Source organism: Dermacentor variabilis, chromosome 1 (genome assembly GCF_050947875.1).
Source record: "Dermacentor variabilis isolate Ectoservices chromosome 1, ASM5094787v1, whole genome shotgun sequence".
In the NCBI taxonomy this organism is placed as follows: Eukaryota; Metazoa; Arthropoda; class Arachnida; order Ixodida; family Ixodidae; genus Dermacentor; species Dermacentor variabilis.
In genome coordinates this window covers 279,218,096-279,231,213 of record NC_134568.1, presented here as the reverse complement: position 1 = coordinate 279,231,213, position 13,118 = coordinate 279,218,096, and the positions used below count along the sequence as shown (strand labels likewise).

The following is a 13,118-nucleotide window of genomic DNA, read 5'->3' as shown; positions in this document are numbered from 1 at the left end:
AGTAGTGGTTCAGAAAGTTTGATGCTGGGAATTATTTTTGCGTGATTTTCTTTTCTCTTTTCCAAAAAGATAGATAGGGCATTAAGCGTGAGGCACATGGTGCGATTTTGCGTGCGATCCGTCGTACGACCGTTCGCATTAGCAGCCGCACTCAACAGGTTCTCAAAAGCATCCGCCGCATGCGGCGTCGAACGGGAGACCGTGTTTCGCGGGCCATCGGCCTAAACCTAACCTAGCACCCCACGTCGACGCGTACTAAAGAAAACAATGATAAAAAAAAATTAAGCGCAAAAATTCTTTCCGACACCGGGAATCGAACCCGGGCCTCCTGGGTGAGAGCCAGGTATCCTAACCACTAGACCATGCCGGAGATAAGTTGCAACGTTTAATAGACCTCTCAAATAGAATAACGGCGCCTTAGAATACAACAGTAGAGGTAACATCAAGTGTAAATGGGCGCGTTAAGGCACTCGAGCGCGTTCTAGCCAGCAGAGCGCACTCTTTTAAACTTAACGGTTAAAAAGCTACTTCCGGTGCGTGATTACGGAGCGCCCTCTACGCGCCCCATCCTGGAAACGGTGCGCGGGGTGCGCGAGAGCGCGCGCCTGCTACGGCTTCCGGAAAAATGACGTGTTTCCTACTCTCAACTGATGCAAATCCGTTCTCCTTGCCCACTCGTTCCTCTCGCCGCTCCGCAGCCGGGCGTCTGGTGATGCTCTCAGGCGAGATCGGGAACGCGTTGGCGCGCTTTGAGCTTGGCGCGAACGTTGAGCTTGCATAGCATACGTAAGCCGCTGCTGCTGCCTCCGTCGCCGCGCGTCAAGTTCTTCTACCTCTTCATCGTCTAACAAGAACTGCAGGAGTACGGCCGGCGAGGCCATTTTCGAAAAGCGCGCGAACTGCGACAGCGGATGCGGAAGCAACATAACATTCGCCAGACGGCGCATTCGTGCACCCGAAAACAGTCGGTGAAAATGGCCGTTAAGTTACAGTGGCTGTAGTTAAGCTGGTTAAGCTCCGAAGGCGTCGCAATCGAGCGTGCTCCTTTGGAGTTCAGAGCGCGCTAACTTAACGCGCCCAATGGACAAGAACGGCACCGAGAGCGGCGCTGCTGCGCCGGCGTTGATAAAGCCCCTGAAACTTCGTAAAGTAGTGCCACTCTCCTCCTCCGCCGTCACTCCTCCTCGTTTCTCCTCTCTTTCACGCTCCCTCCTCGACCATGGCGCCGCCTACGATGCTCGAGCGCAGCAGACGACCTTTCGCAGAGTGAATGCACGCATAGCAAGGCAGTGCTCTTTAGGCGTTCACTTTGGCTTTCCAGCTCCGCGTAGCTTCGTGTACAGCATAGAATTTCTAGTGGGATGCTTGTACAAATTCAGTAACGGCAGCTTTTTTTTCATTTTTTGATCGTTATTTCTTAAAAAAGTATCTGAAGGAGCGTTAACGCTGTGCGTTGACGACTGCGAATGTATCGCGTGCCCTACAATTAGGTACGCAACAATTGTCAAGGGCGTGTCGCAAGATCTTGTTGCGAATGGTTGTAAATAACACGTTTACCATCGAATGACAACCTCTTGGCTTCCAGCAAGCCCTCAGCCTAAAGAATCCGCGCCGCCCTTACCATGTGAATTCGCGGCGCGTATGAGCTATGACGTACAAAGGCTGACGGAAATCACTGCTCTGGAGGTTCGAAAGTGTATTACAAGCTACAGTGCCGCCAACGTGCGTGCTTGCCAATCTAAGCGCGCGCAAAGCCTCAGAGGTGAGCGCTGGTGCTATTATGTTTCTCGTGTCCCAACGCCGACAGGAATACCGCGGCCGATCATCCAGTCGGGACTGTGCGTACACAAGAAAATAAAATGAGTTTTTAGCATTCGTGCGCGAAGCGGGAGCGCGATAACAATGCTTGACTCAATCTCAAACAAGACCACTGTGGCCTTCAGTAATTTTTTCAGGTTAATGACTTATCACGAATAACACTTCATCGTGCGTTTGTTCGTCCGTTTACTAAGTGACGTACTTGTCGCGAACCGAGTTGTACTGAGGTGCATGCATTCAGGACGGTTGCACTCCATTCGAAGTAACATTTGCGAGACATGACTTTATTAGTGAAGTCATGATCGCGCCAACAATCCCCCCGCCATGACGCGGCCGAAATTCCGGCAAGAGAAATGATGTTTTATCCATAGGTTAAAATGATATGAAACGGCATTCGAGTTGCAAGTTAACAGTTTATTTTCACACAGGTGCATTACAGATTTGCCTTTGCAGTCACAAGTCCGTGTGCACCATTTATTGTCTCATTGCGTAAATAAACGCACCAGCCTAAGAGTCCTACAGCAAGCGCGTCTCAATTAGGCATAATGACTGTAGAAACTAATAGTGGCATAGACGAGCAAGCGAACGACTATATGAGCGCGCGAACTCAACGAGCGAGCAAACGACTAAACGAGCGTGCGAACGAACGAGCAAACGACTAAGCACGAACGACGACTATACCTGTGTCACACGGGCACATTTGGAAGGCCTTCCAGTCGACGGCCTTCGAAACGCCACAACTCTATCGACTCGAAGGAGTTGTCGCGCTGCTACACGGCACTTTTGAAAGGCCGTTGAGCGGTTCAGGCGTTTCTCGCAAAATTGTGTGGCGTTGCGGATCTTTATTTTCGTTTTCATGTCACAAAAAGTTAAACAACATTGAAACCTCTTAAAAGCCCTATAATTTCCTTTATGTTTGTTTATACAATAAAATAATTTGTTTATACATCGCCATACATATATGTTTAGTTTTTAAGTTGTTGAGTAGCGAAATTGCGGCAACGTTTGCGCCGCTCGATGCGGCTGCCGTTTTAGTATGTGTCCGCACATATCAAGTGGCAAAAATACTTTATTCAATAATTAATAACACTCATATATAGTATTTTTGGAGCATTTTGGTTTGATTTGTTTTTTTCTAACCGTGAGTACGAGCACACTGTGAACGAGAGGGCATGTACGCGCTGTTTCCGCTTCCGTTGCTCAAAGGCCATCGAGATTTCGATAGAGTTGTAAGGTGCTCCGTTGACTCGATTGACTATTGACTCGGCGGCCTTCGAAACGGCCCGTGTGACAGCTCGAACTTGACCTTTGAGTCAACTGACTATCGGTTGGAAGGCCTTCCAAACACCCGTGTGACACGGGTATAAACCAGCCAGGGAACGGGCGGGCGACCGCACGTTTTCTTTGCGAGTGCTCCACCACCGCATCTTAAGCTTCGCACACTTTAAAGCTCACGCGAATTAGCACATACGTCTCAATTACCTATGATGCGGTCGCTCGACGACGAACGCACCGCGTAACACGGTTTCTGGAGAGCACGCACGCTTTTCATCGGTGCCTCTGTATCGCAAATCCACCGGGCGACCGCCAACGAGGAACACGAACAAATGTGGCAAACAAAGCTAGTCAATCTAAAGAAGGCTAGTAAGTAACCACAAAAGGCAGAGAGTTGCTTTCCTGAGGCGCTTTCATGATCGAGACTGAAATTTTATCAAAAGGACTGCGCTGAATCTTAAAAATTTCGTAATCACGTTATCGCACGCAACCTCGCGTGCCTGCGAACTCAAGCCGGTTGGCTTTCAAAACGATTAAGCGCACCAAATATGACTAACACGACCACGTAGTGCGCATATAAGCAAAGCAGACGTTGCGTAAAAATCGTGTTAAAGCGTGCGTACAAATGACAACATGCACAGTGAACTGTGCAATATCTACTACATTATTGCCCGCAGCACAATACGCAAGCCTGGCACATACAATACTCTGAGAGAGCCACAACTTACATCACATAGTGGCGCGGAGGAAGTTGGTCGGAAGTTCTCCCTCCCGATTCGGTGAAGCCATGTCTTTCTTCTTAACGCGTTGCGCTTGCCGGACGGTATCGCGAACATATTCTTGCATTTGCTAAAACTATATTGGCATCCAAACGCGCAGCAGGTCATGGTAACAGAAAATGACGTGAAGCGGCGTCGCACTTGCCACAAAACATCCTTCAAGGCGTTCACAAGATCAAAACAACACAGAATAGGAACGGAAGGAATGCCGCCAACAAGCGCCGCTTCTCGAGCAAAGATGGCACTGAAGCGCGACTGTAAACAAACGAAGCCGGCGCAAGGGGCCACGTGATGCCATTAGGCCAATAGCGAGGCGGCGTCGGCTTCGGCCAGAGCGCTGGAGGAGGAGGCGGCGTTCTTCAAAGCGTGGCACTACTTTACGAAGTTTAAGGGACTTTAGGCGTTGAGAGCGCCGCATGCGAAGCAAAATTCTATTAACGGGTGGTACCCCTCTCCCACCTCTCGTTCGCATCGCCTTGATTGCCCCCTGCACTGCGCGTGTTTGGGAACGTTTCGTGCCGCGCGCGGTGTGTGCCTACGTGTGTGCGCGTGGACATTTCATTCGAAGGGCGATGTACAGTATGTTTCACATTTAGGGGAAAACGCAGAGCGCATTGCATCGCGATGCGGCGAGAGCTTGTGTCAGGCGGCGGCAGCAGCTCGCGCAGGTGCTCGAGGGGCGGGATCTTGAACGGCGTCGTCTGCTACGGCGGCGCGCGCTGGCCGCATTGTCGGGAAACGTTCTACTGTCAGTTACAGGGCGCCGATCTCATCGTTACTGCGTGAAATGAGCCGGTATTCTTTACTAAGCTTTGTGCAACGCCCACTGATACGCCTCGAAGGTAAGTTCATCGCTGCAGGGCAGTCATAGACGACGTACTGATTTCATACATTCTTGACGGCCCGTTTCTGGAAGGCGACTATATATTCTAACGCGATAGATCGCCGATCCACACTGCTCGTGTTGTGCAAGAACTGCTTGAAGAGCACGCAGTCGCTCTCTTGGAGTGGTCGCCTCAATCCCCGGGCGCCAACATCATTTAAGATGTCTGGGGCTCGTTGAAAGTATCGCTGCCGCACCATCCCCTCTATCAGTCGCCCGAGGATAGGCTTCGATCCACCATCGTCAGCGACTGAGACGTGCTGCGAATGAACACATCCCTGATCAAGTCATTCTACACTTCACTGCCTTCCAGGATGAGCGCTGTCATCGCTGCCGCTGGGGACATGGCGAGATGCTAACTGAAGTTCCGAGCGTGACGTGTCCAATTCCCCGCCGGCGGGCAGGGTCTGTCTGGTGTAGTGAATGATTGTCGAGAAAAATCACTTCCAACTCATTGTCTTAACCTAAAACATTCCTTTAATCGTATCCGTTTGTTTCATCGTGTTCGACCCCCATAGTTATCATTGTTGAGCGCTTTGTTTTCTTTTCGTGTCAAACAAAGACTGAGCACGTTGCGCGCACATCTTGGTGCATCTTGTCGCTGTTTATTACGGTAGCACACACAGTGAAGAAATATACGTGCACGCGCTCAGTACCTCGGCCTTTCGAAAGAACAAACGAAGCATGGTGTCAAAAGAAGTTTGTGGAACTCCATTATCGCCAAAGAAGGCTCAGAGTTTGGCGACGCACAACGTTTAGTAAAGAATATCAGCTCAGTTCCCGCAGTACCGATGAAATCGGTGCACTGCCCCAGACAGTAGCTCCTTTCCTGACAATGCGGCCAGCGCGCGCCGCCGTAGCAGACGACGCAGATCACGACACCGCCCCTCGAGCGTCGGCGCCTGCTCGATCTGCTGCCGCCGCACGACTCCATTGCTTGCCGCATCGCGATGCAATACGTTCCGAGTTTTCCCCTAAGTGTGAAACAGACTGTACACGCTTCTATTTGCCTTTAAGAAGATCGGTACACTTGACGATTATTTTTATGGCTGCAATGCCGCGAAAGGGCAGCGTCTGCTTAACCATGTAAGTGACGCTGAGCAGGTAATTGGAAACGACATCGTATGTACCACCGGAAAAATCGTCAGCACATACGATGCGGCACATACATACGGCACATACGAGCTAAAGTCATTTTTGCAGATTCTCACAATATGTTTGCTACAAATCCGTGCTGTCACTGATGGCGACAACGGACTTCCATCGACACTGTGCGGAAATAAACAAAATATATCGCTGCATTGCACAATTACGACATGCGCACACAACTTTAACTAGTACGTCCCCTACAATATGTAATAGAGGCAGCAATGTAGACAGCTTGGCCATTTTTTAACAGTGCTCAAGAGACGGAAGTTGAAAGTATTAGTAATCATTCCTGCTTCAGCAATGCCGGCGCGACCAAGACACGGGCGTGTATCGTCCAGTAACTCGATCGATCGGTGCAGTGGTGAAGCGGGAATGAACTCCGGCCATGTTCAATGCATCGCGCACATATTCAATTTCTCGGCACGCGTGAACTTCGGCCGCTGCTAGCGCATACAACAGAAGTGGTTTCCATTCTTGGGCAGCGCACACACAAACGAAGCACTAGAAAGAAGACAGGACAAGCGCTCGTCGAACGCTTCGCTTGCCAGTTGTTTACTTCGCTCCGCGCACCGCAGTAATCCATGTCTGTCGTCTGCTTTTTTCGTACCATTTTCTTGTGAATCGGCAGAATATCACTGGTGGCATCAACCCTTTCGTGTTTACATTGCTGTCATGACAGTTAACAACACAATAATTTCCGGTCATCCGAAGAGGCGCCGTCGCATTGAAGAGACGTTGCGCGCGCAGCGCGAACTCAACGCGGGCGCGACCGCCAAGGGAAGCGGCGGCGGAAACCTACACCCGTTGGAGATGAAATCGTTCCGCCAGGGGAGAAACGAGCGCTGGCGTCTAGGATGAAACTTGGCGTGCGGTCGTACAACAACCCCGCGTCGAATCGCACGCCGCGCACGCGATCAACTTACGATTGCCACGTAGGTCGGACGTCCGCAGGCAATGACAAAGCCGGTAGCGTGTACGTCATGGTCACGTGGTAGACCTGCAAAACACTTCTATGCGAAGCGGCTCGCCTGAATGGCGTACTTTCTCATCGCGACCAATGGCGTCGGGAAAACTTAAATGAACAGACGTTGACTGCGTTGACGAATATATAGGCGCTTTATTACGAGCTGCGCACGCGTCGCACCGGCTGTCCGCCACGGAATAGACGGCCGGCGAGCTAGGCCTATACCGTCTCCCAGCAATCGCAAGCTCGCCTGCTTGCTCGTTCGCTCCCATCGGCGTCGATAAAGTCAAACGATTCCGTACACATTGTGCCGACGAACATAGGCGCTTCGGTATACGAGCTGCATGGATGGATGGATGTTATAAGCGTCCCCTTTGGAACTGGGCGGTGGGTTGCGCCACCAAGCTCTTGCTACTATGCTGCTTATATCCTACCTAGGTTAACTAATGAAAAAAAAAAAGACCCTATGAACTACCACGTCCCAATCTTCTGATCCCCTATTGCGAACTGTGCTTTTGTACGTCTCCGTCATTTGTCGTTTCCCTACTTTTCTTCCACCAATCCTCCAATCGCCTCTTACTAATGTCTATTGCGGACCTGTTTGCTTTACCACTACTCCCGCTGAACCCAAGGGCTTCAAGGAGGCCAGTGGTGCCTAAATCGACCGCTGGGTAGACGTCTTCACATTCTAATAAAATATGCTGCGTCGTTTCCCTAGCTTTACCGCAGCAAGCACATGCTTCTTCTTCCTTCTTATATCTCCCTTTATAGGTGCGTGTTCTAAGGCCATCCCGATCTCGCTTCGAAAAGTAATGAGCTTCCCTTTGAGTTATCATAAATGGTTTCTTTCCTGATTTCGTTTTTTCCTCTTAAGTAGTTACTCATGGCAGGTTTCTTTTCCATTGCCGCCACCCATGAGATTAATTCAGCCTCTCTGACTTTCCGCTTGACTTTCTTTGTTGCTGTGTTGCCCAACCCACAGGCCGCATACTTGCTGGTAAGCTTCCTAGTTCTTTTCCTCCACTGTGAATCAATGTTTTGCCTGTACAGATACCTGAACACTCTCCCAGCCCATTTACTTTCTTCCATATTCCTCAGCCGTTCTTCATACTCAATTTTACTGCGAGCTTCCCTCACTTCAAAACTAGTCCAGCCCATATCCCCCTGCATAGCTTCATTTGTAGTCTTCCCGTGAGCGCCCAATGCGAGGCGACCCACTGACCTTTGGTTCCCGTCGAGTCCCGATTGTACCCCTGATTTAAAGCAAACAACCGCATTTCCAAAAGTAAGTCCTGGAACCATTACCCCTTTCCACATACCTCGGAGGACCTCGTACCTACTGTATCCCCATAGCGCTCTGTGCTTCATTATGACTGCATTTCTCTTCCCCTTGACTGTTAGGTTTTTTCCTGTGTTTCCATTTATACATTGCCTTCGTTTATCCATATACCAAGGTATTTATATTCTGTTACCCGAGGTATTTCTTGGCCCTGCATCTCCACTGTCTGTTCAATGTTTTCATTGAATACCATAACACCTGATTTTATAACACTAAATTTCAAACCCAAATTGTTGCCTTCCTGTCCACAGATATTTGCCAGACGTTGCAAATCACTTTGCTTGTTAGCGAGCAACACAATGTCGTCCGCATAAAATAAACCTGGAAGCTGCTGCTCTACTACTGTACCTGCCTGTTTGTATGAGAGATTAAACCCGATATTACTTCCTTCTAGCGCCCTCTCCATCCTCACCATGTACATCATAAACAGCAGCGGGGATAAAGGGTACCCCTGCCTCAGTCCCTTGTTGACATGAACTTTCTCCGCGCTCCTCATCTCTTCCCATTCAACGCAAACGGTATTTTCTAGGTAAATCTCTCTCAAAAGCTGTAGACAATCGTTCTCTAAGCCTTCCCCTTCCAGAATATCCCACAAAATGTTGCGGTCTACGTTGTCGTAGGCCCCTGTAATGTCCAAAAAGGCCACATACAACGGTCTGCTTTCTGATTTTGATATTTCAATACACTGAGTAAGAACAAACAGGTTACTTCCTGCCTAATAATTTTATGTGATTCCAAAATATTCTAGGTGCGGCCTTCTTTTTCTCAGTATTTCTGACAACTAACGTTCACTTTCACCTTTTAATTTTGCTTGCACCAGTATTTGAACCATAGAATTTTTCTCCCGGTATATTTCCCATTTACTGGTTACTTCATCCTGTGGCAACTGCGCCTTCTTTGCCTGCCTGTGCTCTCGAGATGTATTCTGTCGTTCGGCGATCGCTTCTCGTATCTCCTTGTTCCACCAGCTTTTCGGTTCCTTTTTCCCTTTCCAACGAACATGTTGTTTCTCTTTCCGTATTTCTGTCGTTATTACACTTAGAAGCTCACCATATTCCCACTCCTTACTTGGCCACTTGCCAAGTTCTTCCTCAACTCTAGTGACTATATTTGCTATTTGTTCAGCGTTCAAATTTGGACTGGCCATTGTGCTTTCCTTGCTCTCTTTCCCAACTACATATCCCATTTTAAAAATGATGCGTTTATGGTCACTCCCTATGCTGCTAAACCCTTCCTCATCGATGACCATTTCTCTCAACTTATCATGAATTCCTTCTGTCATCAGACAGTAATCAATGGTCGATTGCCGGTTTCCCACTTCCCACGTGATCTGTCCTTCACACTTAGGCCCTGTATTCACGATCACGAGGTTATGTTGCTCGCAAAGGTCTAGCATTGACTTCCCGTTATTGTCGGTATAGCCATCTAAATCCTGTATGTAGGCATTCATGTCACCTAATAGGACAATCTCAGCACCATTCCCGAAACCCTTAATATCAGCGCTTATGCATTCCACTAACTCTTTATTCTTCTCTGTGCAATTATTTCCGGTCCACAAATACGTAACTCCCAGCCAAGTTTCTTTCCCACTCATTGTACCTGATAATAAAGATGCTCTTGACATTGTGAATTTACTCTTTTCCATTTGGCTCCCTGATGGATGAGCATTCCGACTCCCCCTCCCTTTCTTTCCGACTTAGTTCTGTTGCACCCCCCTTCCCATACAAAATTCTCAATAACTGGCGGCTCTTCCGAGTCTCTAAGGTACGTTTCTGTAACCGCATACACCCTTATTTGTTCTCTATGTAACTGCTCCTCAATTTCTGCCCACTTTTCCTTTCTTCTGCCGCCCTGCATGTTTACGTAGCCTATTGCATGGTGAGCTCTTCTTGCTTTCCTCCTTTTTCTGTTATCGACGGCGATGCTCTTCTGATGTTCCCCTAGGGGACCTTCTTCATTACTACCTACTCTGACCTCCTGAGCGCCCGCGGACCCCCTAAAAAAGCAACAGCGCAACCCCCAATTCGCCAGCCCACTTCTCGTGCTAGCCTGTAATTGAAGTGGATCCCATCTCGTTTAAAACCACCACAACTTCTCCCTTCCCTGTTTACTTCGACAACCTCGAAGCCCTTCTCTCGGCTCATTTTCCATATTGCCTCATTGGCAGCCATTACGGCTCTTTGTACGTGACTGTCACGCACAGGCACCTCCGGCACCGTGCACACCACGATCTGCACCTGAGGGGATAGCTCGCGCAAGTCGTCCACCCCCTTCGCCAAGCGCTGGGCTAGTCCTGGCCCTTTCCTGTTCAGGACGTCATTTAGCCCACCTGCTACTACGACAAGGTTGCGCACGTGGGCATTTTCCGTGAGCTTTCCTTTTGCTCGCTCCATGACAGAACTCAGTGTCCGCACTGCAAATGTCCCTACCGCCACTCTTTTGTCGCCCTTCACCCTCTCCACAATTGCTTTTGAGCAACCAGCCATGTTTGAGTCGCCAGCGATAATCACCCTTTCACTCTCTCCTACCTCTCTCTGCTTCCCTGTGTCCTTTTCTGCGTGATTCGGACTCGACAAAGGGCATTGTCCCTTGGGCTCCTGCTTTTTCCGCGTGGCGGCCTCAAGGTAGGTGCCGCTCTTTCCAGCTGCCTGTGGCTGCAGCGTCGCCTCACTCGGGGCGTGTTGCGCTGCTTCACTATAGCTACGCCGATTCACCGGCGACGAGCTGGCGACCGCTTGCTTTGGCTCCCTGCCTCCCACTTCGCCTGTAGGGTCTACCCTACTTTCCGAGTCTTTGCCACCGCTTTGGTGTCCTGACCCGACATTCCCCGCTGCCCGCGTCTCAAGCGCGTCCAGCCGCTTTTTCAGTTCGGCGCTCCTTTCTTTCTCCTCCTCAAGCTCGGCCACAGTCCTTACTAACTGCGCGGCCTGGGCCGCCTCCACCTTGACGAAATTTTCAACTTTCGCCTGCAGTGCTACCCGCTTCTCCAGCTCCTCCCTCAGGTTTGCCTTAAGCTCTTCGAACTTAGCCGCCCAATTCCCTTCCAGTTTTTGGACGGCTTCCCTGACGCCCTCGCACGACCTGCACGTGAAGCTAGACCCCTCCGCGTCTGCTAAATTCTGGAATTTAGTCTCGTCGAGGAAGCACCATCGCAGGCACTCGTCGCACTGCACTTGCTCCCCGTCCCCCGCGGCCTTCCCGTTCTTCGATTTCATCGCTAGGCCTACGTCCCTAGGCCCAACGAGCAATTTCGCCAAATCACTCACGCAAAGCAGACCTCGACCGCTATCCCAAACAAAAATAAAGAATTATCACTCCCTACTCCATGTAAGAATTCGAAGAGCTAGCTGAAAGAATTAAATAAGCCTATCAAATAGGTCCCTCCTACCACAAAGGCCTAACGGGGGAGCCGCCAGACCTAGACAAAGCCGGTACGTTTACTACTCCTACCAAGAATTCAAAATTTGCGCCCCTACTCCATGCAAAAGAAAACACTTCAAAACACTAGCTAATAAAGATAAAAGAGTACTTAGCTACGAACGAAGTCGCTGAAGCCTCGTGCACAGGAGCACCCGCGAGCCACGACAGCTGACACTACACGACATGCGATCGTGTCGCAAGCGCCACCGGTGTCGGATTCAACAGCCGAGCGAGCTACGCCTGCCGGCTCCTAGCCATTGGCAGGTGCCAACGGAGCAGACACTACAAATGCGGCCTTGCGGAAACACGCCTACGGTGTTCGCATAGACGTGTTTATATTGTCACCGTTTGTTTAAAACGAGATAGCAGTGCCAACGCGTTTTCATTCACTTTCTTTGCGTAAGTTACGCAGTATTCAGAGCATCCATGCAGGGGCGCCGGTTCTGGGCGGAGGGCCGCTGGCTCATTCGTACCATGTGTCCCGAATCGTCGTATGCGGAAAGTCGGACACGACGCATCGTACGACAGACCTCACGTAAAATCGCACCATGTGTCTCGCCGCTTGCGTTTTTCCGGCTTAGATTTTCCTAAGGTGCCTCAATGCACACGAAGCGGCAGGCGAGGAGGACATCGAAGCATCCTAGTTCTTCCCCCAGTGTGGTTAGTGCCAACCACTGACCTCCACTAGTGGAGATCAGTCCTGCCAACCTCTCCCTCCATACAGAACCACTTCCTACAGTGCGGCTAGGGCTTTCTCAGCGGTAAAAACCGCACGGTATTCCGATAGCTCACTGTGGCAAGGGGAGCGTTCTCGCATTCTCCCCTTGCGACAGCTATAGCGTTTCGAGACGCTGCTGTTTGAGACGCTGCACGGGGTTTTGAAGTGCCCCTTGAGGAAGCAGAGTTCGAAGTACCGGTAGGGTACACATAAATACAGGTAATTACAAGCATACATACTACTCTACATACCTTACACTATTTGTCCAACTATTCCCCGCACCGGTCCAGACCCCCTCATTTGTACCATTGCAGCACTAAATTTGAGATGGCCCTGTGGTAGAATTCGTCCAGCTGACTGTGGGAACCACCGTCGGAATGCTGTCTTGGCTTCATTGTTACACGTGAATTACTGCCCAGCCAGGAACATCTTCAACGGACTGAAAACGTGGAAATCACTGGGGGCAAAGTCTCGCCTGTAGTAGTCTAGGCTCTCCCAGTGAAATGACCGGAGCTTGTCGGCAGTTCTCATATCTATACTTCGTTGCTCGTACGCTGTGAATGTGTGAAGCACAACCGCCATCTTCAACAATATAGTTAATGTATATGCTCCAAGGGGAGCATATACAGTAACACTATTCAACAACTGACAGCAGTGCCGTGCTACGAAGCTACAGGCAGATGAGGCCAGGCTGGTCCAAGAAAGGTCCACCGCTGGGAATGGATATGTTGATTTCGCATTTACAGCTGTAACTTGGCTAAAAAATAGAATAT

General features: G+C 50.0%; 1 non-coding gene across 1 annotated transcript; it reads right to left on the bottom strand.

Annotated features, from left to right (window-relative positions):
• Window positions 1-298: 298 nt before the first annotated feature.
• Window positions 299-370, bottom strand: TRNAE-CUC (transfer RNA glutamic acid (anticodon CUC)). Its single transcript has one exon. It is a non-coding gene; the product is annotated as a tRNA-Glu (tRNA).
• Between the last annotated feature and the right edge of the window lie 12,748 nt (window positions 371-13,118).